This window comes from Pseudophryne corroboree, chromosome 1, assembly GCF_028390025.1.
Source record: "Pseudophryne corroboree isolate aPseCor3 chromosome 1, aPseCor3.hap2, whole genome shotgun sequence".
NCBI classification, from domain to species: Eukaryota; Metazoa; Chordata; class Amphibia; order Anura; family Myobatrachidae; genus Pseudophryne; species Pseudophryne corroboree.
The window spans coordinates 1,096,093,008-1,096,115,985 of record NC_086444.1 but is presented as its reverse complement, the minus strand read 5'-3'; the positions used below and the strand labels follow the sequence as shown (position 1 = coordinate 1,096,115,985).

At 43.9% G+C, this 22,978-nt stretch overlaps 1 long non-coding RNA gene across 2 annotated transcripts in view; it reads right to left on the bottom strand.

The window, feature by feature from the left end:
- Positions 1–13,713: 13,713 nt before the first annotated feature.
- The window catches only part of LOC134992810 (uncharacterized), a 158,971-nt gene continuing 149,706 nt past the window's right edge, over positions 13,714–22,978 (bottom strand). For both annotated transcript variants that reach the window (XR_010196937.1, XR_010196938.1), the window contains one exon: positions 13,714–13,996. This is a non-coding gene — a long non-coding RNA (uncharacterized LOC134992810). The remainder of the gene's footprint in view (positions 13,997–22,978) is intronic.

Below are 22,978 nucleotides of genomic sequence, written 5' to 3'. Positions count from 1 at the left end.
TACAGGGGGCAGGAGCACTGTCCTACTGTATTCAGTAAAAATACAGGGGTGCTGGCCCTGCCTTGTATGCTGTAAAAATTCAGGGGTGCAGTGAAAATAAATGTACACTGGCCCTGTCTTCTATGCTGTACAAATTCAGGGGTGCAGTGAAAATAAATGTACACTGGCCCTGTCTTGTGTGCTTTAAAAATTCAGGGGTGCTGTTGTTAAAATAAAAGTACACCAGTCCTTTATGCTGTAAAAATACAGGGGTGCTGTTGTTAAAATAAAATTACATTGGTCCTGTATGCTGTAAAAAATACAGGGCTTCTGTTGTTAAAATAAAAGTACACTGGTCCTGCATGCTGTAAAATGAAGGGATGCTGTTGTTAAAATAAAAGTACACTGGTCCTATAGGCTGTAAAAATACAGGGGTGCTGTTGTTAAAATAAAAGTACACTGGTCCTGTATGCTATAAAATTACAGGGGTATTGTGAAAATACAAGGGTGATGGCACTGTCCGCAGTTGCAATGTCTAGGCCTGACCTTCACAACACTGTATGGGAAGAGGAAGCTCCTACCACCATTTGCACGCCCTCTGCAAGTGCTGGGAGAAGCACCGCCTGTCCAGCTGCTGACATTGAGATTGAGGATGTCACTGTAGAAGTACACCAGGATGAGGAGGATATTGGTGTAGCTGGCGCTGAGGAGGAAGTTGACAATGAGGATTCTGATGGTGATGTGGTTTGTTTGAATAAGGCACCAGTGGAGACAGTTAATGTCCATGGGATGAAAAAGCCCATTGTCATTCCTGGGCAAAATACAAAAAAAGCCACCTCTTCAGTGTGGAATTATTTCTCCACAAATTCGGACAACAGGTGTCAAGCCATCTGTTGCCTTTGTCAATCTATAATAAGTAGGAATAAGGACGTTAACCACCTAGGAACATCCTCCCTTATACGTCACCTGCAGCACATTCATCATAAGTTGTTGTCAATTTCAGAAACTTTGGGTAATAGCATAAGCAGTCCTCTGACACCTAAATGATGTGGTTTGTTTGAATATTATTTCTCTGTGAGGATGAAGATGGTAATCTGAGAATGAGGACGACATCTTGCCTCTGCAAAGTCAGTTTGTGCAAGGAGAGATTAATTGCTTCTTTTTTGGTGGGGGCCCAAACAAACCAATCATTTCAGCCACAGTCGTGTGACAGACCCTGTCACTGAAATGACTGGTTTGTTAAAGTGTGCATGTCATATTTATACAACATAAGGGTGGGTGGGAGAACCCAAGGACAATTCCATCTTGCACGTCTTCACTTTGCCACATCATTCCAGGGGTGCTGTCCTATATGGGGTGCTGCCCCTCTGCCCTATCAGTACAGGGGTGCTGCCCCACTGCCGTTTAATACAAGTTTACAAAAAACAGCGCCCCAACTCAAAAGTGCAGCAACAGTGGCTAAGGTGATCCCAACCACCAAAAAGTTCAAGACAATAACAACAAGTGTAAGCAACCGTGCGCACCCTCTTTGTCCAGGGTAAAAAAGATGGCAGATTTAAATACCACAATGTTACACTATTCCCTTTTTCTGCTGGGATCTCTAGTGTTACAGTCCAAATTCAGTCTCAATGGATGGGCTCAAATGTCAATTATCTTGTTTCTTAATCTTGATTCTCTCCTTTCTCCCGATAGGAAACCAATTCCATATGGACCCAAAAATTGGAAAAGAAAGGAGGATATAGAGTAGTATTGTTTTTATTCAATAATTTCACAAAAATAATGTTAAGTATTTCCCACAAAGAATCATATTAATAAAACTGAATTTCATATACAGCAATCCACCACAGACTAGGCTAGAATGCGTACCGGATTTCGTGGGGTGTCATGAAACATCCACCCAAAATAGCATATTAATATACCAAGGATTCTCCTCGATCTTTCCAGGTGCCGTATCAGTCTCTGGATCTGCAGTATCCAGGAAGTCAAAATACCGGTTCAATGCAGTCTCCCCAATCAGATCACCTGGTAAAACAGAGATTTTCTGCCAGAGCATTAGAGAGAAGTTCTTCTCAATTATTTCATGTTGGGGACTCACTCAAATGAATGACTCCAATTAGTCAACCTTAACTTTGATTTATTATTAATGTTCCACATTTTGGGATTATTTATTTACAAAAGGTGTATTTGTTGTACAGGGTTCTTTTCCTAAGGGCTGCGTAGGGTTATCGCAAGACCTCACGGTGTTAGATAATAATAAAATAAAATAAATAAATGAATCTCTAGAGATGCATTTATTTATTTTTATATTATAAAGCCTTTGCAGTAATTATGTTTGACCTTGTGACCCAGAAGCTCTTGACCTCCATGCTTTAAAACCCTGCTTTCAGATCCCACTGCCACATTGCCCTGACGAAGAGCTTCAGGCTCGATACGCATTGGCTTGTGACAGGGGGATCATCTGGTAGAAGTGTTTCCAGCGTCTCACCGGAGAATCCAGCAATTGAGCAGAGTCCCAGAGTATCCGGAACCTGGCACTCCATTGAGATCTTTATGCTCTTGTTGAAGTTTCCATCTGATAAACGCCTCCATTTCTTACCATAGTTTTTATCAATTTATATGCACATTGTTTATGTAATAAAATTTACTTTTGTATGGAATTACGCTATGTGGGATATTATTCTACTTCTCCACATGTTTGCGTTATAATGAGGAATTTTGGGAACGAATCTGAAAAAAATCCCACCAGGAGTGTATATCTACACGTTTGAAGAATACAGCTATCTGGTAAAGCCTCCATTATCTATTATTTCTGGATAAAGAAGGGATCCACCGCATTGTTTATTGTGACACCTTCTGTATATCTATATCTAATATCTGATGATATTTCACTATGTGGAGCATTTTTTCTTTTCTTATTCGTATATGCCCATGCACGTCCGATTAATGGGAGTGAAGCTCATTAAGTAAATCTGAATCACTTTGAGATAAGTAGAAAATCGTTTATTTATGCTGTTACACTTTTGGGTGATTTCAAATCTTTAGCGCGCAGGTTTTCTGTCACCTACAACTTTCCTTCTCATATGACCATATTGACATGGTGAACGTCAACAAAATATATCATACCCAATATTAGAACTGTGCTAAATGGTTTTTCTGTTTAGATTTAATAGCACTTTCACAGAACCTAGGTAAAGTTCTGTAATTAAAACATTGAAGGGTTCCGCTCTTAATATTTACATATTTAATATTTCCATTTTAGACAAATACAGAGGAAAAACTAAAACCTACTTATAGACTTTCCAGTGATGGAAAGATTATAAGATGTTATTTATTTGTGTACATTACATGGCTTTTGAAGATGCCGGTTGCCATCAATCATTAGAAGTAGAACATATAAAGTGCCACCCCAGTTTCTTTTTATGTATATGCATTAGTTAGGTGTGTAGTGTTTCACTAGAAATCATCTCTTGTGATCGAGTACATATGCACGGTTATTGCACATGCAAGCATAAGTAAAGAGTATAGTCACGTAAAGGTCTATGTAATGGTAATGGAGACTGACAATGACATTTCTTGCTTAGGCATGTAGGTTGTTGACATTCCCAGCATGAGCAGATGATGTGCATTTTCTCACTAATTGCATCTGCTATATACCCCAGTCACATTCACTCATTTTGTGATTTATAATTGTTGCATTTGCATCTTGAGCTCTGTATGTCAGTGCTCATTCGAATGGAGAGATTACCAGAGAGGAATAGAATGGGAGCCATGGAACATGGGTTACTGACGGTACATATTGAAAAGTCATAAAAAACACATTTTGGACCTCCATAAATTGTGTAAGCCTTTAGGATTACTGCTCCCTTTTTTATTTTTTACTCCCTCTTTTCTTGTAGCCCTTTGCAAAAAACAAAACAAAAAAACCCCATCTGCTAAAATAGGGAGTTAAACATAACATGCAACCCCCCCCCCCCCCCACACACACACACTCACACTCAACAAGCACACAGGAACACTTCCCCTGTTTGTCCCATAGTTAGGGAATGTTTTCTCCCATAGCTCATTTTTAGATGGCATTGGCCAGATTACCCTATGGCAGGCATGTCCAAACTGCGGCCCTCCAGCTGTTGTGAAACTACATATCCCAGCATGGCCTGAAACAGTTTTGCTGTCAGAGAATGCTAAAGCTGTGTCAGGGCATGCTGGGATGTGTAGTTTCTCACAGCTGGAGGGCCGCAGTTTGGATTTGCCTGCCCTATGGGAAAGATCCGTCTGTAGATCCTCCCAATCTTCTTGCTATGTTTTCATTACACACAGTGATAGTGTTGTGTTGTGTCTGACCCTGGCAGTATGGTGAGAGTAGAAGCCGTCGCTATGTTGTTATTCCTTTACTGGAACAGCATCTTTTCGGGTGAGATGTCCTGGGTGGGACAGCTGAAGTTTCATCTTTTATTGCCCAGTTGCCCAGATGATTTTATTGATACATTTTGGCTATGTGATAAAAACAAACAGCTTTTTCATTTCATGGTAATAAATAGAGCTCTGTCTATATTAGAGATGAGCGGGTTCGGTTTCTCTGAATCCGAACCCGCCAGAACTTCATGTTTTTTTTCACGGGTCCGAGCGACTCGGATCTTCCCGCCTTGCTCGGTTAACCCGAGCGCGCCCGAACGTCATCATGACGCTGTCGGATTCTCGCGAGGCTCGGATTCTATCGCGAGACTCGGATTCTATATAAGGAGCCGCGCGTCGCCGCCATTTTCACACGTGCATTGAGATTGAAAGGGAGAGGACGTGGCTGGCGTCCTCTCCGTTTAGACACTTGATTTACTAATTTTGGGGAGCATTAGGAGTACTCAGTAGTGTACAGTGCAGAGTTTTGCTGATAGTGACCAGTGACCACCACTTTTATTTATAATCCGTTCTCTGCCTGAAAAAAGCGATACACAGCACACAGTGACTCAGTCACATACATACCATATCTGTGTGCACTGCTCAGGCTCAGGCCAGTGTGCTGCATCATCTATATATATTATATATCTGTCTGACTGCTCAGCTCACACAGCTTATAATTGTGGGGGAGACTGGGGAGCACTACTGCAGTGCCAGTTATAGGTTATAGCAGGAGCCAGGAGTACATAATATTATATTAAAATTAAACAGTGCACACTTTTGCTGCAGGAGTGCCACTGCCAGTGTGACTAGTGACCAGTGACCTGACCACCAGTATATAATATTAGTAGTATACTATCTCTTTATCAACCAGTCTATATTAGCAGCAGACACAGTACAGTGCGGTAGTTCACGGCTGTGGCTACCTCTGTGTCGGCACTCGGCAGCCCGTCCATAATTGTATATACCAGTGACCTAACCGTGGTTTTTTTTTCTTTCTTTATACATACATACTAGTTACGAGTATACTATCTCTTTATCAACCAGTCTATATATTAGCAGCAGACACAGTACAGTGCGGTAGTTCACGGCTGTGGCTACCTCTGTGTCGGCACTCGGCAGCCCGTCCATAATTGTATATACCAGTGACCTAACCGTGGTTTTTTTTTCTTTCTTTATACATACATACTAGTTACGAGTATACTATCTCTTTATCAACCAGTCTATATATTAGCAGCAGACACAGTACAGTGCGGTAGTTCACGGCTGTGGCTACCTCTGTGTCGGCACTCGGCAGCCCGTCCATAATTGTATATACCAGTGACCTAACCGTGGTTTTTTTTTCTTTCTTTATACATACATACTAGTTACGACTATCTCTTTATCAACCAGTCTATATATTAGCAGCAGACACAGTACAGTGCGGTAGTTCACGGCTGTGGCTACCTCTGTGTCGGCACTCGGCAGCCCGTCCATAATTGTATATACCACCTAACCGTGGTTTTTTTTTCTTTCTTTATACATACATACTAGTTACGAGTATACTATCTCTTTATCAACCAGTCTATATATTAGCAGCAGACACAGTACAGTGCGGTAGTTCACGGCTGTGGCTACCTCTGTGTCGGCACTCGGCAGCCCGTCCATAATTGTATATACCAGTGACCTAACCGTGGTTTTTTTTTCTTTCTTTATACATACATACTTGTTACGAGTATACTATCTCTTTATCAACCAGTCTATATATTAGCAGCAGACACAGTACAGTGCGGTAGTTCACGGCTGTGGCTACCTCTGTGTCGGCACTCGGCAGCCCGTCCATAATTGTATATACCAGTGACCTAACCGTGGTTTTTTTTTCTTTCTTTATACATACATACTAGTTACGAGTATACTATCTCTTTATCAACCAGTCTATATATTAGCAGCAGACACAGTACAGTGCGGTAGTTCACGGCTGTGGCTACCTCTGTGTCGGCACTCGGCAGCCCGTCCATAATTGTATATACCAGTGACCTAACCGTGGTTTTTTTTTCTTTCTTTATACATACATACTAGTTACGAGTATACTATCTCTTTATCAACCAGTCTATATATTAGCAGCAGACACAGTACAGTGCGGTAGTTCACGGCTGTGGCTACCTCTGTGTCGGCACTCGGCAGCCCGTCCATAATTGTATATACCACCTAACCGTGGTTTTTTTTTCTTTCTTTATACATACATACTAGTTACGAGTATACTATCTCTTTATCAACCAGTCTATATATTAGCAGCAGACACAGTACAGTGCGGTAGTTCACGGCTGTGGCTACCTCTGTGTCGGCACTCGGCAGCCCGTCCATAATTGTATATACCAGTGACCTAACCGTGGTTTTTTTTTCTTTCTTTATACATACATACTAGTTACGAGTATACTATCTCTTTATCAACCAGTCTATATATTAGCAGCAGACACAGTACAGTGCGGTAGTTCACGGCTGTGGCTACCTCTGTGTCGGCACTCGGCAGCCCGTCCATAATTGTATATACCACCTAACCGTGGTTTTTTTTTCTTTCTTTATACATACATACTAGTTACGAGTATACTATCTCTTTATCAACCAGTCTATATATTAGCAGCAGACACAGTACAGTGCGGTAGTTCACGGCTGTGGCTACCTCTGTGTCGGCACTCGGCAGCCCGTCCATAATTGTATATACCACCTAACCGTGGTTTTTTTTTCTTTCTTTATACATACATACATACTAGTTACGAGTATACTATCTCTTTATCAACCAGTCTATATATTAGCAGCAGACACAGTACAGTGCGGTAGTTCACGGCTGTGGCTACCTCTGTGTCGGCACTCGGCAGCCCGTCCATAATTGTATACTAGTATCCAATCCATCCATCTCCATTGTTTACCTGAGGTGCCTTTTAGTTGTGCCTATTAAAATATGGAGAACAAAAATGTTGAGGTTCCAAAATTAGGGAAAGATCAAGATCCACTTCCACCTCGTGCTGAAGCTGCTGCCACTAGTCATGGCCGAGACGATGAAACGCCAGCAACGTCGTCTGCCAAGGCCGATGCCCAATGGCATAGTACAGAGCATGTCAAAACCAAAACACCAAATATCAGTAAAAAAAGGACTCCAAAACCTAAAATAAAATTGTCGGAGGAGAAGCGTAAACTTGCCAATATGCCATTTACCACACGGAGTGGCAAGGAACGGCTGAGGCCCTGGCCTATGTTCATGGCTAGTGGTTCAGCTTCACATGAGGATGGAAGCACTCAGCCTCTCGCTAGAAAACTGAAAAGACTCAAGCTGGCAAAAGCACCGCAAAGAACTGTGCGTTCTTTGAAATCCCAAATCCACAAGGAGAGTCCAATTGTGTCAGTTGCGATGCCTGACCTTCCCAACACTGGACGTGAAGAGCATGCGCCTTCCACCATTTGCACGCCCCCTGCAAGTGCTGGAAGGAGCACCCGCAGTCCAGTTCCTGATAGTCAGATTGAAGATGTCAGTGTTGAAGTACACCAGGATGAGGAGGATATGGGTGTTGCTGGCGCTGGGGAGGAAATTGACCAGGAGGATTCTGATGGTGAGGTGGTTTGTTTAAGTCAGGCACCCGGGGAGACACCTGTTGTCCGTGGGAGGAATATGGCCGTTGACATGCCAGGTGAAAATACCAAAAAAATCAGCTCTTCGGTGTGGAGGTATTTCACCAGAAATGCGGACAACAGGTGTCAAGCCGTGTGTTCCCTTTGTCAAGCTGTAATAAGTAGGGGTAAGGACGTTAACCACCTCGGAACATCCTCCCTTATACGTCACCTGCAGCGCATTCATAATAAGTCAGTGACAAGTTCAAAAACTTTGGGTGACAGCGGAAGCAGTCCACTGACCAGTAAATCCCTTCCTCTTGTAACCAAGCTCACGCAAACCACCCCACCAACTCCCTCAGTGTCAATTTCCTCCTTCCCCAGGAATGCCAATAGTCCTGCAGGCCATGTCACTGGCAAGTCTGACGAGTCCTCTCCTGCCTGGGATTCCTCCGATGCATCCTTGCGTGTAACGCCTACTGCTGCTGGCGCTGCTGTTGTTGCCGCTGGGAGTCGATGGTCATCCCAGAGGGGAAGTCGTAAGCCCACTTGTACTACTTCCAGTAAGCAATTGACTGTTCAACAGTCCTTTGCGAGGAAGATGAAATATCACAGCAGTCATCCTACTGCAAAGCGGATAACTGAGTCCTTGACAACTATGTTGGTGTTAGACGTGCATCCGGTATCCGCCGTTAGTTCACAGGGAACTAGACAATTTATTGAGGCAGTGTGCCCCCGTTACCAAATACCATCTAGGTTCCACTTCTCTAGGCAGGCGATACCGAGAATGTACACGGACGTCAGAAAAAGACTCACCAGTCTCCTAAAAAATGCAGTTGTACCCAATGTCCACTTAACCACGGACATGTGGACAAGTGGAGCAGGGCAGGGTCAGGACTATATGACTGTGACAGCCCACTGGGTAGATGTATGGACTCCCGCCGCAAGAACAGCAGCGGCGGCACCAGTAGCAGCATCTCGCAAACGCCAACTCTTTCCTAGGCAGGCTACGCTTTGTATCACCGCTTTCCAGAATACGCACACAGCTGAAAACCTCTTACGGCAACTGAGGAAGATCATCGCGGAATGGCTTACCCCAATTGGACTCTCCTGTGGATTTGTGGCATCGGACAACGCCAGCAATATTGTGTGTGCATTAAATATGGGCAAATTCCAGCACGTCCCATGTTTTGCACATACCTTGAATTTGGTGGTGCAGAATTTTTTAAAAAACGACAGGGGCGTGCAAGAGATGCTGTCGGTGGCCAGAAAAATTGCGGGACACTTTCGGCGTACAGGCACCACGTACAGAAGACTGGAGCACCACCAAAAACTACTGAACCTGCCCTGCCATCATCTGAAGCAAGAAGTGGTAACGAGGTGGAATTCAACCCTCTATATGCTTCAGAGGTTGGAGGAGCAGCAAAAGGCCATTCAAGCCTATACAATTGAGCACGATATAGGAGATGGAATGCACCTGTCTCAAGTGCAGTGGAGAATGATTTCAACGTTGTGCAAGGTTCTGATGCCCTTTGAACTTGCCACACGTGAAGTCAGTTCAGACACTGCCAGCCTGAGTCAGGTCATTCCCCTCATCAGGCTTTTGCAGAAGAAGCTGGAGGCATTGAAGAAGGAGCTAAAAGGGAGCGATTCCGCTAGGCATGTGGGACTTGTGGATGCAGCCCTTAATTCGCTTAACAAGGATTCACGGGTGGTCAATCTGTTGAAATCAGAGCACTACATTTTGGCCACCGTGCTCGATCCTAGATTTAAAGCCTACCTTGGATCTCTCTTTCCGGCAGACACAGGTCTGCTGGGGTTGAAAGACCTGCTGGTGACAAAATTGTCAAGTCAAGCGGAACGCGACCTGTCAACATCTCCTCCTTCACATTCTCCCGCAACTGGGGGTGCGAGGAAAAGGCTCAGAATTCCGAGCCCACCCGCTGGCGGTGATGCAGGGCAGTCTGGAGCGACTGCTGATGCTGACATCTGGTCCGGACTGAAGGACCTGACAACGATTACGGACATGTCGTCTACTGTCACTGCATATGATTCTCTCAACATTGATAGAATGGTGGAGGATTATATGAGTGACCGCATCCAAGTAGGCACGTCACACAGTCCGTACTTATACTGGCAGGAAAAAGAGGCAATTTGGAGGCCCTTGCACAAACTGGCTTTATTCTACCTAAGTTGCCCTCCCACAAGTGTGTACTCCGAAAGAGTGTTTAGTGCCGCCGCTCACCTTGTCAGCAATCGGCGTACGAGGTTACATCCAGAAAATGTGGAGAAGATGATGTTCATTAAAATGAATTATAATCAATTCCTCCGCGGAGACATTGACCAGCAGCAATTGCCTCCACAAAGTACACAGGGAGCTGAGATGGTGGATTCCAGTGGGGACGAATTGATAATCTGTGAGGAGGGGGATGTACACGGTGATATATCGGAGGGTGAAGATGAGGTGGACATCTTGCCTCTGTAGAGCCAGTTTGTGCAAGGAGAGATTAATTGCTTCTTTTTTGGGGGGGGTCCAAACCAACCCGTCATATCAGTCACAGTCGTGTGGCAGACCCTGTCACTGAAATGATGGGTTGGTTAAAGTGTGCATGTCCTGTTTTGTTTATACAACATAAGGGTGGGTGGGAGGGCCCAAGGACAATTCCATCTTGCACCTCTTTTTTCTTTTCTTTTTCTTTGCATCATGTGCTGATTGGGGAGGGTTTTTTGGAAGGGACATCCTGCGTGACACTGCAGTGCCACTCCTAGATGGGCCCGGTGTTTGTGTCGGCCACTAGGGTCGCTAATCTTACTCACACAGCTACCTCATTGCGCCTCTTTTTTTCTTTGCGTCATGTGCTGTTTGGGGAGGGTTTTTTGGAAGGGACATCCTGCGTGACACTGCAGTGCCACTCCTAGATGTGCCCGGTGTTTGTGTCGGCCACTAGGGTCGCTAATCTTACTCACACAGCTACCTCATTGCGCCTCTTTTTTTCTTTGCGTCATGTGCTGTTTGGGGAGGGTTTTTTGGAAGGGACATCCTGCGTGACACTGCAGTGCCACTCCTAGATGGGCCCGGTGTTTGTGTCGGCCACTAGGGTCGCTAATCTTACTCACACAGCTACCTCATTGCGCCTCTTTTTTTCTTTGCGTCATGTGCTGTTTGGGGAGGGTTTTTTGGAAGGGACATCCTGCGTGACACTGCAGTGCCACTCCTAGATGGGCCCGGTGTTTGTGTCGGCCACTAGGGTCGCTAATCTTACTCACACAGTCAGCTACCTCATTGCGCCTCTTTTTTTCTTTGCGTCATGTGCTGTTTGGGGAGGGTTTTTTGGAAGGGCCATCCTGCGTGACACTGCAGTGCCACTCCTAGATGGGCCCGGTGTTTGTGTCGGCCACTAGGGTCGCTAATCTTACTCACACAGCTACCTCATTGCGCCTCTTTTTTTCTTTGCGTCATGTGCTGTTTGGGGAGGGTTTTTTGGAAGGGACATCCTGCGTGACACTGCAGTGCCACTCCTAGATGGGCCCGGTGTTTGTGTCGGCCACTAGGGTCGCTAATCTTACTCACACAGCTACCTCATTGCGCCTCTTTTTTTCTTTGCGTCATGTGCTGTTTGGGGAGGGTTTTTTGGAAGGGACATCCTGCGTGACACTGCAGTGCCACTCCTAGATGGGCCCGGTGTTTGTGTCGGCCACTAGGGTCGCTAATCTTACTCACACAGTCAGCTACCTCATTGCGCCTCTTTTTTTCTTTGCGTCATGTGCTGTTTGGGGAGGGTTTTTTGGAAGGGACATCCTGCGTGACACTGCAGTGCCACTCCTAGATGGGCCCGGTGTTTGTGTCGGCCACTAGGGTCGCTAATCTTACTCACACAGCTACCTCATTGCGCCTCTTTTTTTCTTTGCGTCATGTGCTGTTTGGGGAGGGTTTTTTGGAAGGGACATCCTGCGTGACACTGCAGTGCCACTCCTAGATGGGCCTGGTGTTTGTGTCGGCCACTAGGGTCGCTAATCTTACTCACACAGCTACCTCATTGCGCCTCTTTTTTTCTTTGCGTCATGTGCTGTTTGGGGAGGGTTTTTTGGAAGGGACATCCTGCGTGACACTGCAGTGCCACTCCTAGATGGGCCCGGTGTTTGTGTCGGCCACTAGGGTCGCTTATCTTACTCACACAGCGACCTCGGTGCAAATTTTAGGACTAAAAATAATATTGTGAGGTGTGAGGTATTCAGAATAGACTGAAAATGAGTGTAAATTATGGTTTTTGAGGTTAATAATACTTTGGGATCAAAATGACCCCCAAATTCTATGATTTAAGCTGTTTTTTAGTGTTTTTGGAAAAAAACACCCGAATCCAAAACACACCCGAATCCGACAAAAATAATTCGGTGAGGTTTTGCCAAAACGCGTTCGAACCGAAAACACGGCCGCGGAACCGAACCCAAAACCAAAACACAAAACCCGAAAAATTTCAGGCGCTCATCTCTAGTCTATATATCTGTATTTTTCTGTCATCCATCCTATCTACCTATATTTCTCCCTTGATGCAAACCCCCTCTCCGTTATATCATCTCTACCTCTTGCTTCCTGTCTCTTTGGGGTACATTTTCTAAGACTTATATTTTGGTAGAGATTGCCAGAGGTTAAATACGCTGGTGATCGATTGAACACAGGTGAACTGTGCATTGTTTCTCTGTGTAAACTAATGAAAATTGTAAAATAAAATTGTTTAAATATGTGTCTATTAATATGGGAAATAAAATGAGTAGGGGTCCCCTGTATTTTTAGAGCTAGCACTAAGCTCCACTAGTAGGGGGTTTATGTCAGAGCCATAGTAGGGGGTAATGTCAGTTAGGGGACACAGTTCATTGTTGCCCCGAACAAAGCATTCATCCCGTCTAAATAGTCAGCCCAGGCCGTGTGTTCCTGGAGAAGTGGGGACCCCTTAATAAAGGGATCCCCCCTCTCCAGTGGACTATCCCCGGCACCCCTCCTGGAGGGTGCAAGGTTGATAGTGGGGAGTAGTTAAAAAAAAAAAAGTCATATTGTCATTTACAGGGTCCCAGCAAGACTCCCCCACATTACTTGGAGAGCCACAAGTACGAGCATGTGGGGCATTAAGGGTCCGCTGGTACATACAGTCCCCCTGTAAAGAAATATTAAAATAACAACAGTACTCACACACACCTTAGAAAGTAAAACTTTAACACACTCACATATACTCACCTTGTCCCTGTTTCTGGTAGGTCCTCTTCTCCAGTAGAATCCAGCTACATGGAATAAAAAATATATATACATACTCTACTTTCCTTGGGCACAGGTCGGTGATCTTCCTTGGTATGCATCCAGGAGTTTAAAAAATATAAAAAGAATCACCCAAAAGTCACCAATAGGACCTCCATCCAATCTGCATCCGCTGCCATGGTAACAGACTGCTGATTAGCTGTGAGAAGCCTGTCTGTCAATCAACAGAGGCCTGTCTAAACACAGCCGAAAATTCAATCTTGGCCAAACACGATTCTTAGTACATTTACACCTTTGTGTCTCCCAGTCTATTTCACCTTTTTGTATGTTCCCATTCTGTCTGAATGTGGACATGGGGCAGCTGAAGTGGACTGAGGGTGATGGAAGGAGGCTAACACAGAAATGGGAATTTATGTAAAATATATACAGTAGTGGCTGAGATACACTATGAGACAGGAAGAGACAGAAACACAAAGACAGAGGAAATGAATGGGTCAGGGACAGATAAAATGGAAAAAAAAACTTGGGGGTAGATTTACTAAAACTTCTAAAAATTAAAAGTGTATATAATTTTCTAGAATAGAAAACTGATAGATAAAAGCTGAACTTTGGGTTGCTTAGAAGTCCGATGGTGGGGCCGATGTCCGCTCGAAAGTGCGACTTTGTGTACACCAAGGCGGATTACAGCTGCAGCCAGTGGGTGCCTCAATAGACAGCAATAGCACTGTTTCCCAGTACCGGCTTCCTCTGCTTAGCCTTTGAATCAGGTTCTCAGCCCTTGTATTCAAGGATCAACTAAAAAGCAAAAAGGAGAAAATTTAGACACAGGATTTTACCCACAGATATTTAGATTTAGCAATCTTACAGGAAATTTTATAAAAATTATGTATGGGTTTAAATAATTATAACTTACTACAGTATCAGTGCCGTCCTGCTGTTTGTTTTGTATGTTCTATCTATCTATCTATCTATCTATCTATCTATCTATCTATCTATCTATCTATCTATCTATCTATCTACATCCTTTTCTATTGGATATGATGGCGATATATAAGTGAAATAATTTCACTAATATAAGTAATGCCAATTATACTAACAAATTAGATGTATTGATGAAATCTTACTGAAACATGTTTTATAGATGTTGTGCACGTTGATGTGTCATGGCAGTGAGTACGCTGTATTTGGTGAAGACCATATTTAGGTTTTCTAAGCTGTGTACAGAAAACTATTTGTAGGCAGCTAGAGCTCATAATTGCCAGGCTGTGCAACAATTATCCTCAGTGTGACTGTCTACAATCATATCTATGAAATCAGGATACTGAGCAAGAGAATTCACTACGCAAAAGGCAAGTGATGAGAGATGACTGCATTTTCTCTGCCTTCACACTTACGATGAGACGTATAATGATTGCTGCCACTATCCGACATAACACAGCGACTGTGATGAGAAGAAGGGTGATGTCACACATTGACCTGAGTCACCCGTGGCAAGAACTCACTGTCATGAACTTTCTTATACAGAACTTTCTGTATGCAAATGATTGGAACATTCAGCACAAAGTTTCTTACAGTGATTCATACAGTATGGTATTTGCGTTTTGAATTAGTCATCTACTCAAGGATTGTGGAAGCAATAAGTTCTGGAATAATTAGAATATATCTTATTTATAGGTCTTTATTTTTACTGAATTCTACAATATCATATAGGTTGCAAATAGATTTAAAGGATACGAGCATTGTTCTTAATGGCTAGCTGATCTAAGCTGTTTTATTGAGTTTAAGGAGACTTTAACAGGTAGCTAATGCCTTAGCTCGAACCTTATCATCTTGTTTTATTATACGATGGCGCAACAAAAATGATCCCTGTAACTTGCCATCATTTACGGCGTCAGACGCCAATCTATTGCTGCAATTCAGTATTGATCTAGTGCTGGGCCAGCTGCTTTTATAGGAAGGAGGGGGCCTCAGCAGGCTAACACCATCTGAAGATGACCTGAATTCTCATAGCCAAATTTTCAGATGAAGCCACATTGAGATATAAACGGGGAATAGGGCCATTACTTAAAACATGCATAAACTACTGTTTCCACATTATGCAGTACATGTACAATGGACCTGTACAGTGTCAGACTGGAACATGAAGGGCCCACCGGAAGGCATGCTGTTGTTGGGGCCCATGCTTAAGGGTGTGGCCAGGCTCCAGTGTGGGCGTGGCAAGCCACCACAGAGGTTTGGCTAACCATTACAGAGTACATGTTCTATGCCCCTTGGTAAATATATAATAAACCATATTATAATAAGGGCAGATCTTTTAACCTGTTCAGTACAGGATCGCTGCCCTTTCCCTTATCTGTACAGCCCTGTTCAGTGGAGAGATGTGATAAAGGAGTCAGACGGACTGTGTGCTAGGGGAGCGAATGCTCCAATCACCCCCGCTGGATCCGCCACTGGCCCCCGCAGTGGATTGAGAGCAGGACTTCTGTACATAGCTGTGTGAAAAAAAATCCTTAAAATGCCCGCCGCCGGGGAGACAGGCGCTAGAGGTCAAATGTGACTTCTAGCGTCTGTCTCCGCCTTGGCGGCGGCCATTTTTGGTGGGGGTTTTTTCATTGCAGAGTACGGAAACGCTGCCGCAGCCCCCAGCACGTCTCAATTCACTCACCTCGGGGGCTGCGGCGGCTGGAATCAGCGCCTATGCTTTGGGCCCCTTGACAGAGGCGGGCCCCAGTGCAAGGCACTGCTTGCACTGGCGGTAGTTCCGCCTCTGTTTCCAGTCTATTCTGAACACCTCACACCTCACAATACTATTTTTAGTCCTAAAATTTGCACCGAGGTCGCTGGATGACTAAGCTAAGCGACCTAAGAGGGCGGCATAAACACCTGTCCCATCTAGGAGTGGCACTGCAGTGTCAGACAGGATGGCACTTAAAAAAATAGTCCCCAAACAGCACATGATGCAAAGAAAAGAGAAAAAGAGGTGCACTGTGGTTGCTGGACGGCTAAGCTAAGCGACACAAACACCTCAATATCACAGGAATTATTTGTTCTAATCAATGGTATTATTGGTCCAAATCACTGGAAGAAAATGACAAAATCACAGGAATTATTCGTTCTAATCAATGGTATTATTGGTCCAAATCACTGGAAAAAAATGACAAAATCACTGGAATTATATGGCAGTAATGTCGGGAATTATATCAAATGGCAGTACCACTGGACATATACGGAAGTGTCAGACAGGATGGCACTTTAAAAAATAGTCCCCAAACAGCACATGATGCAAAGAAAAGAGAAAAAGAGGTGCACTGTGGTCTCTGGATGGCTAAGCTAAGCGACACAAACACCTCAATATCACAGGAATTATTCATTCTAATCAATGGTATTATTGGTCCAAATCACTGAAAGAAAATGACAAAATCACAGGAATTATTCGTTCTAATCAATGGTATTAATCACTGGAAGAAAATGACAAAATCACAGGAATTATTCTTTCTAATCAATGGTATTATTGGTCCAAATCACTGGAAGAAAATGACAAAATCACTGGAATCATTTGGCAAGATCACTGTAATTAATAATTAATTATAAATCACTGATATTAATTGGTAAAATCTTGCTATCGCCTGCCTAGTGAAGTGGAATCTAGATGGGATTTTGTACCGGGGACACAATAACTTCATCAATTGTCTAAATCCCAATGCACTAATGGCGTAAAACGGGTGCACGTCTGACAGCGCACTGATTATACTGAGAACTGATTATACTGATCACTGATGATACTACGGAGAACTGACACTGAGCAGCGAGCACAGCACTGGATTATTGTACTGTAGTATACTGGACACCACAATGCTGCACTGTACTACTATATACTGCTCACAACAATGCAGCACAGATATGGATACTTGTAGTGACACAGAGCAGCAAGATACAGCAATGGCCTACTGTACTGTACAACTATATACTGTTGGTCACCAAAATGCTGCACTGTCCTACTATATACTGCTCACAATAATGCAGCACAGATATGGATAGTATACTTGACACAGAGCTGCAAGATACAGCAATGGCCTACTGTACTGTACTATATGTATACTGCTGGTCACCAAAATGCTGAACTGTCCTACTATATACTGCTCACAATAATGCAGCACAGATATGGATAGTATACTTGACACAGAGCTGCAAGATACAGCAGTGGCCTACTGTACTGTACTATAGGTATACTGCTGGTCACCAAAATGCTGCACTGTCCTACTATATACTGCTCACAATAACGCAGCACAGATATGGATAGTATACTTGACACAGAGCTGCAAGATACAGCAGTGGCCTACTGTACTGTACTATATGTATACTGCTGGTCACCAAAATGCTGCACTGTCCTACTATATACTGCTCACAATAATGCAACACAGATATGGATAGTATACTTGACACAGAGCTGCAAGATACAGCAATGGCCTACTATACTGTACTATATGTATACTGCTGGTCACCAAAATGCTGCACTGTCCTACTATATACTGCTCACAATAATGCAGCACAGAGATAGTATACTTGACACAGAGCTGCAAGATACAGCAATGGCCTACTGTACTGTACTATATGTATACTGCTGGTCACCAAAATGCTGAACTGTCCTACTATATACTGCTCACAATAATGCAGCACAGATATGGATAGTATACTTGACACAGAGCTGCAAGATACAGCAATGGCCTACTGTACTGTACTATATGTATACTGCTGGTCACCAAAATGCTGCACTGTCCTACTATATACTGCTCATAAAAATGCAGCAAGGATATGGATAGTATACTTGACACAGAGCTGCAAGATACAGCAGTGGCCTACTGTACTGTACTATAGGTATACTGCTGGTCACCAAAATGCTGCACTGTCCTACTATATACTGCTCACAATAATGCAGCACAGATATGGATAGTATACTTGACACAGAGCTGCAAGATACAGCAATGGCCTACTGTACTGTACTATATGTATACTGCTGGTCACCAAAATGCTGCACTGTCCTACTATATACTGCTCACAATAATGCAGCACAGAGATAGTATACTTGATACAGAGCTGCAAGATACATCAATGGCCTACTGTACTGTACTATATGTATACTGCTGGTCACCAAAATGCAGCACACTGAGCACAGATATTTGCAGCACACTGAGCACAGATATGGAGCATTTTCAGGCAGAGAACGTAGATATTTGCAGCACACTGAGCACATATATTTGCAGCACACTGAGCACAGATATTTGCAGCACACTGAGCACAGATACGGAGCTTTTCAGGGAGAGAACGCAGCCACGTCCTCTCCGTTCAATCTCCAATGTACGAGTGAAAATGGCGGCGACGCACGGCTCTTTATATAGAATACGAATCTCGCGAGAATCCAACAGCGGGATGATGACGTTCGGCCGCTTTCGGGTTAACCGAGCAAGGCGGTAAGATCCGAGGCTGCCTCGGAACCGTGTAAAATAGGTGAAGTTCAGGGGGGTTCGGATCTCAGAGAACCGAACCTGCTCATCTCTAGTTCACATAAAGGTTTCCTTTTTACCATACAGTGATATTTGCGTTAATTTGATTATTCTCGAACTCCAGTATTATAGGATGAATGCACTGGAAGTATACCTAATCTCTCATTCATTTTGGAGCCATATACATAAAAATACAGCAAGGGCAGACACAACCATGTAATCCTGTGAGATATACAGTAAGTGAAAAGACACAAATATTGCACTCACCTAAAGACAACAATTTATATGCATATCAAGGCAGAGGCGGACCTACTGGCAGTGCAAGCAGTGCGTTGCACTGGGGCCCGCCTGTCCAGGGGCCCAAGCATGTAATGAGTCAAACTGACTCATTACATGCCGCTGTGCGCTGCGGGCAACCGCTGCCCGCAGCGCACAGCCGCCCGGAGAGGAGAGGAGCAGCGGCACGGACGGGGGAAGGAGGAGGAGGGAGGTGAAGGAGGGAGCCGCAGCAGCGCTTTGTTACTGGTGGAGGCGCTGCTGCTGCTGCCCCTCTGCTTCACTATAGGCTGTCTTCCGAGAACAGCCTATAGTGAAGCAGAGGGGCAGCAACAGCAGCGCCTCCACCAGTAACAAAGCACTGCTGCGGCTCCCTCCTTCACCTCCGTCCTCCTTCTCTCCAGCCCGGGAATCGTCTGACGCTGCACCGAGGAGCCTGAGCCAGCGGAGAGGGTAAGTATAATTCTTCTTTCTTTCTTTCTTTCTTTCTTTCTTTGTTGGGACTGCCTGCCGCTATGTGTAAAAATGGGGGACTGCCTGCCGCTATGTGTAAAAATGGGGGACTGCCTGCCGCTATGTGTAAAAATGGGGGACTGCCTGCCGCTATGTGTAAAAATGGGGGACTGCCTGCCGCTATGTGTAAAAAGGGGGAATCTGCCTGCCGCAATGTGTAAAACTGGGGAATCTGCCTGCCGCAATGTGTAAAAAGGGGGAATCTGCCTGCCGCAATGTGTAAAAAGGGGGAATCTGCCTGCCGCAATGTGTAAAAAGGGGGGACTGCCTGCCGCTATGTGTAAAAATGGGGAATCTGCCTGCAGCTATGTGTAAAAAGGGGGAATCTGCCTGCCGTAATGTGTAAAAAGGGGGACACTGTCTGGCGTAATGTGTAACAGGGGGACGCTGTCTGCCGTAATGTGTAACAAGGGCACGCTGTCTGCCGTAATGTGTAAAAAGGGGACGCTGTCTGCCGTTATGTGTAAAAAGTGTACGCTGTCTGCCGTTATGTGTAAAAAGTGTACGCTGTCTGCCGCTATGTGTAACAAGGGCATGCTGTCTGCCGTTATGTGTAAAAAGGGGACGCTGTCTGCCGTTATGTACTTATGTGTAAAAAGTGCACGCTGTCTGCCGTAATGTGTAAAAAGGGGGACGCTGTCTGCCGTAATGTGTAAAAAGTGTACGCTGTCTGCCGTTATGAGTAAAAAGTGTACGCTGTCTGCCGCTATGTGTAAAAAGTGCACGCTGTCTGCCGTAATGTGTAAAAAGGGGGACGCTGTCTGCCGTAATGTGTAAAAAGGGGGACGCTGTCTGCCGTAATGTGTAAAAAGGGGACGCTGTCTGCCGTAATGTGTAAAAAGAGGAATCTGTCCGCTGTAAGGTGTAAAAGGGTCTCTACCTGGTGTAGTGGTGCTACTGTGCGGCGTAATTTGAAGAATGGAGACTACTGTGCACCGTTTTATGAATTGGTATTATTTTGTGGCCACACCCCTTCCCCACGAAGCCACGCCACTATGTATTTTTGCGCGCGCCTACGGTGCGCACTGCCCCTGTTTTGCATGTAGGGGTGGGGCTCCGATGCCATTTCTTGCACACAGTGCTAAAATGTCTAGTTACGGCACTGTTGCTAGGTATCCATTTCTCTGGCCCTGAGCAGATCCCCCTCACCAGATCCTCTCCAGGGGTGAGGGGGTGGACTTGGATGGGATGTGTGGGGGGGCCCAAAGCATTTTGTCGCACCTGGGCCCACCGCTCGCTAGTTCCGCCACTGTATCAAGGTCTCTCTATGGATTCCAAGTAACACCTCTAAACAACAGTAGGCTCGCTTTCTTAAAAAGATTGTGGACCAGATTATTCAGTAATATACTCCAAACCTGTACAAATATTTTTTTTAAAAGATTGGTTATAAAATGTTTTTATTAGGTGCCTAAACAAGACACAAATATATAAAACAATGTTCTTAAAATGTTAAAAAGTTCCCCCGCTAAAAGAAACTCACAGCCATACCCAGAGTCTAGTCCAAATTCTCCTTAGCAGATCCCAGGCTAGTATTGGAGAAAAGGAAAAGTGAAGTCCTCTGGATACGTTATGACAAGTAGCTGATAGTCCCACCACAATAGCAGCACTGACGCTTTTTGGACCAATGTCCTTTTTCCATGTGTGGGGAACAACAGCCAAGACTCCTTATTGACCTTGGTTATATAATTAGGATCATAAACATGTGACCCATACTTTGTGGAACAATAAGCACCCAACATATCAAAAAGAAACACTTGCCACTAATACAATCAATTTCCTAAAAAGAAACAAATTATATGAAACAAAATCTAGAAAGTCAATAAGGGGTCTATTTACTAAGCCTTGGATGGAAGTAAAGTGGACGGAGATCAAGAACCATCCAGCCAGCTCCTAACTGTAATTTTTCAAACCCAGCCTATGACATAGGAGCTGATTGGCTGGTACTTTATATCCATCCAAGGCTTAGTATATCGACCTACTGTATATGTCTATTTTTTTTAAAATGAGAAATCCTCTAAATAAATATAGTTGGAGAGATGTTAGGATCCTACTGTATGTCAAATCGCCACCACTAATCGCACCACTATAGAAGTCCCCCAGACATCAGCAATGCTTGGAGGCACTTTAGTTCCAGCCTTTGTAATGCAAACCAGAAGCTTCTCTTATCTTACAATGCTTACCAGTTGAACATAAAACCGCTTCATGTAGTTTACCCCTCGTAGGGTGACACCCGGATGCGGCTCATACCCCCACACTCCCCTAGTGATGCCAGCCAACTTGTGAGCTGTTGGTTCAAGTATGTGCCACTACTGTACATTTAACAATGTTGTTATTACATTGTATAAACTGTGACTATAAATGTACTTTCCCCTATCTGCTCGCAGTTGCACAATTTTGTTAATAACATTTCTTTTTAATAAAGGAAATTCTAGTGAAAAGAACACAAGAAGAAAATCAGAAAGCTAAAGTAATGTTTCAGCACAATTTGCAGAAGAACATGTACAAACCATGTACCTGATCACAGCAGCAAATGTGCTAGCGGTTGGGCAAAACCATGCTGCACTGCAGGGGGGGGGGGAGATAACATTTGCAGAGAGAGTTAGATGTGGGTGGGTTATTTTGTTTCTGTGCAAGGTAAATGCTGGCTGCTTTATTTTTACACTGCAGTTTAGATTTCAGTTTGAACACACTCCACCCAAATCTAACTCTTTCTGCACATGTTATATCTGCACTCCCCCCCCCCCCTCCTGCAGTGCAGCATGGTTTTGCCCAACTGCTAACAAATTTGCTGCTACGATCAGGTCTGAATTACCCCCAATATTTCACAGATTTCACATGCAGTTATAAGAGAAGACAGCAGGGGTCAGCATTGAACATTCTCTTGAACTACTACTGTGCATGCGCCACTTGAAAAAAGGAAACTGTGTGTTAATTTAGATTTGTAACACTGTGCTGTAATATGTCATTGGATTGTTAGCAAAAATAAGTTTAAGTAGCATGAACAGTACTGTAATGATATTCAACTGTTTAGTTCAGAACAGGTTTACACAAAAACTGAGTGAACAAATATATTTGTATCTAAGCCTTGATCATATTTTTAACCAGCAATTTTCTGCTGATTGTAATAAAACTGACTTCAATTTGGAAAACACTGTCTCTTGGGATTTCAATAAAATGTTTCCCATAATTCGGAACAAGAATAATTACATGCCTGGTACATTTCATCACCGATTGCTTTCCAAGCTATGGTAGTATTTTATTTTTATTTGCAGTAACCATGGTGATATTATATTTAAGTATTCTGGAAGTTTGATGGTTACATTTACATTATAAATGCATATTTAAACTAAACAAATTTCATTTTCAGCAACTCCAAATCATCTCCCACATAACATTTGTATATTGCATACAGATGAGCAGGTATGAAAAATCCCAAAGTTAAGTGTAAACAAATATTTATGTCCATAATTCCAGGGGTGAGGCTAAA